This window comes from Myotis lucifugus, unplaced genomic scaffold, assembly GCF_000147115.1.
Source record: "Myotis lucifugus unplaced genomic scaffold, Myoluc2.0 scaffold_0, whole genome shotgun sequence".
Lineage (NCBI taxonomy): Eukaryota > Metazoa > Chordata > Mammalia > Chiroptera > Vespertilionidae > Myotis > Myotis lucifugus.
This window is the reverse complement of record NW_005871048.1, coordinates 45,790,213-45,794,067: the sequence shown is the minus strand read 5'-3', so window position 1 is coordinate 45,794,067 and position 3,855 is coordinate 45,790,213. Positions and strand designations below refer to the sequence as shown.

At 39.1% G+C, this 3,855-nt stretch overlaps 1 non-coding gene across 1 annotated transcript; it reads left to right on the top strand.

The window, feature by feature from the left end:
• Positions 1-222: 222 nt before the first annotated feature.
• On the top strand, positions 223-389 carry LOC111825604. Its single transcript, XR_002828797.1, has one exon. It is a non-coding gene; the product is annotated as a small nucleolar RNA SNORA49 (small nucleolar RNA).
• Positions 390-3,855: the final 3,466 nt, after the last annotated feature.

The following is a 3,855-nucleotide window of genomic DNA, read 5'->3' as shown; positions in this document are numbered from 1 at the left end:
TTTCTTAGAAGAATAGGTGAAGTATCTTTCCTCATATGTTTAAGTCCTCTTCAATAGGGATAAGAAGAACAATAGCAGGTTAATAATATTTTTGTATTAAATAGTTTAGCATTTCTCAGCCATTTTTTTTATTATGGCATCTACAACTAATGATGTTCACATTCGCATTGCTTCTCCCTCTCATTGACATATTCAGGTTGTGTATGATGCCCATCTATAATGCTTTTTCTTCCTACTATAAAAACACTCAGAATGAACATAGTGAGAGTGACATTATTATTAGAATAACTTTGAATCGGCATTGCCAGGGGGTACATGAAAAAGCACAGATCCCTCCCCAGGAAGACACTGTTTTTTTTTTTGTGGAGCCTACGAATTGGGCTGACAACACACACACACACACACACACACACAGAATAATCTAGAATCTACTCAAGTTTTATAAAAATAAAAGTAAAGCTAATTTTCCAAATTTAATAGTAAAAAATTAGTTGGAATATATCTCTTCTGATTGTGACTATATTAATTTGCTAGGGCTGCCTTAACCAAGTACCATAAATTGAGTGGCTTAAACAACAGAAAGGTATTGTCTGACAGTTATGATGACCAGGAGTGTGAAATCAAAGTGTTAGCAGGTGTGTTCCTTATGAGGGGATGATCTGTTCCAGATCTCTCTCCTTGGCTTGTAGATGGCCATCTTCCAGTGCCTCTTCACATTGTCTTACTTCCAGGCATGTCTGTCCTGGTGTCCAAATTCCCCACTTTATAAGGACATTGGTCATATTGCACAGAAGCCATCCTAATGACCTCATCTTAATTTGATCATCTGCAAAGACCTTATTTCCAAATAAGGTCACATTCTCAGATACTGAGGGTTAGGATTTCCACATGTTATGGTAGAATACAATTAAACCCATAACAGTAACATTCCATCATATTGCGGTATTGATGGTGAAAAACCAATGAATCAATTTATGAAATGAGGTGGGTCATTGTCTTTAGGAAATCAATAAAAGTATAGACAAGTTTTTCTGATGTGAGATGGAAAGATTAAAGATGGAGTAAGGAACTGCCAGGGGCATATAATTTTGGGGATACTTTGTATTCATTAAGAAAAATTAAAATTCTAATTCCCTTGCTTCCCTGACAGCAATATGAAGAATAGGAGGGCTAGAAGGATTGGCATTTTCATGGAAAACCTTAGAAATCTGAGAGTTCCAAAGTGTTAGTTGAATTTTAAGGGTTTCAAAGGAAAAAAAAAAGACTAAGCATTTGTTAATTTGACCGGTATATTTTATGATTAGTTGCATAATATGTACTTAAGTAAAAACAATGGGTTTAGGGATGTACAACTCAGAACTGTTTGATATGCAGAACCTTCGTTAGGTTGGTTTGCCTTTTCCTACTTGAGTTACTAGCAAAGAACTAAAGACACTAAAATGCCATCTTTCTGAAGGAACAAGACTGCAGTGCTTCTCAAACTTTAACATGTTTATAGATCACCTCGAGAATCTGGTTAAAATGTAGATTCTCATTCAACAACTCCGGGGTCCCTGGAGCACAGGCTTAGTAAGGAGCTAGGAATTCTTCAGAGGAAATGAGCGGGGAGACACTCCCTTCGCATGCCGTGTCCTCTGCAGCAACAGCAACACGTGATTTGAAAGTTTTCCTACTTCTATTCTACACTTCCTTTCAAGTTAGATTATTTAGTGGACGAGGGTAACAGCGTCTTCCTTAGAAATTCCTCTGAAGCCACTGCTTCTTAACATTTAAACATAATGTTCTATCCCTCCCTTCCTCTCCCCCTCACCCCCAAGTTTGACACTTACTGGGAGCTCAGTAGTCAGTCATTTTTGCCCAGCTTCCAGTAGAGGTCATTGCCTTGTTACAGAAGTATTTTCCTCTCTTACTAAGAGAGTTCAGTCCCTGAGATGACTTTGCATTCTGTGGGTGAGTTTGGGAAGTCAGCCTAAGGGATCATTTACCCCTGAGACCATTGCTTATAATAACTCCTACATTCAAAAGTAGGAGTCATTCTGCCTCCTCTGGTCAGTTAACCTGAGTGGCAATGATGGCTTAGACTTTTCCGATGACCCAGAACAAATGAAAGAAAAAGGACTGAAGCATGGTCTAAGTTCTACAAAGTCTAAGTGCAGTACATTATTTTGCTGGGGCTGCCATAATAAAATACCACAGCCCTGGTGATTCAAACAAATGGAATTTACTTTCTCACAGACCTGGAGGCTGGAAGTCTGAGTGAGATGAAGGCATTGGCAGGTTGGTTCCTTCTAGGGCAGGGGTGGGGATTGCCTGAAATTGGAAATCATTTGGCCTGGCCCTGCCAAGGCATTAATTAAGTGTTTGACTAAATGTAGCAGGCTAATTTTTAAGTTGATAATTTTGTATGGCCTTTGAATGATGTTATAAATATCCAAATGGCCCTTGGCAGAAAAAAGGTTCCCCACCCCTGTTCTAGGGGAAGGATCTGTTCCAGGCCTCTCTCTTTAGTTTATAACTGGCTGCCTTCTCCCTGTGTCTTCACCAAAATCAAGTGTTATCATTCTCATACTCAGGAATAAATGTTAAGGCGCTATTCTGTACGGTGGGGCTACTTGCGTGATCTGCACACTCTGGGCAGCAGCCACAGTCCAGCAGGCGACATTGTTAATTCTACCCCCAGAGGGGCTTCAGAGAACCACAGAAAGATTCATTGCAAAAGACTTACCACAAGTTATAGACTTAGAACTTTATAGAATTTTCTTACATTGTAGATGCAACAACTGAAATATTATAGACCAGAGTTTTGAGATCAGTATTTTACTCCTTTCTTTCTAAGGAATTAGTGAAAACCTTATGTCTGGCTCAGAGAATTGTCTCTGTCTTGATCTCCTTCAGAGTTTCAGGTTTACCATATTAACTTTCTTGCTTGTATTTTACCCTGTTATATCCCACCCTTTTGGTTTGAAGATGGTCACTTCCTTATAGTGGAGCCCTTTATAATTATCATAAAGATTCTAAATTTGCTTTGGGTTATTTGAAGTGCGGAGACTTTGAATTGCCAAAAGAAGCCTTTGAAAAGTTAATTTCTTATTTATTTCCCCTTTCTTTCTTATGGTGGGTTCTTGTATTATATTTCTTTTTGAAAAAAATATTTATTTAAAAATATTTTTATTTATTTCAGAGAGGAAGGGAGAGGGATAGAAACATCAGTGATGAGAACTATTGATTGGCTGCCTCCTGCATTCCCCACACTGAGGATCAAGCCCACAACCCGGGCATGTGCCCTGACTGGTAAACAAACTATGACCTCCTGGTTCATAGGTCGATGCTCAACCACTGAGCCACACTGGTCCAGCTCCTTTTGAGTATTCTTATGGCTACATCTTTTATTTTTTTAGATTCAGTTTGCTTTAGAGGATGAGGAGCCTGTCTATTTGATTCAAAACATAATAGAGTCCTTAAAGCCATGAATATCATAACATCCTATCTGGTTTCAGCCACTAAGGGAAATTACTACTTAACCAAATATTGAAGTGGCTAAGCATAATTTATGAGGCCATTGTTCTCTGTTGTTGACCTGACTTTTAAGGGTAGTGATCACACCTTGGAGGGAGACAGGAAAAGTACTGCTCTTCTGTTCATCTTCATAGGCTACTTGACTTTTTCCTCCCCTTATTAACCACTCCCACTGATGCAAATGGGCTTGGTCTTTCACTTCATTGTTTCCTGATTCCTTTTCATGTGAATGCCCTTGGCTCTGAGGTAACATGATGGTAACATGCTAGTTCTATGAGTCCAGAACGTGAGCAGCTGGGAAACCCTGTCACCAGAGCATAAAACCCAGACACAGATTAG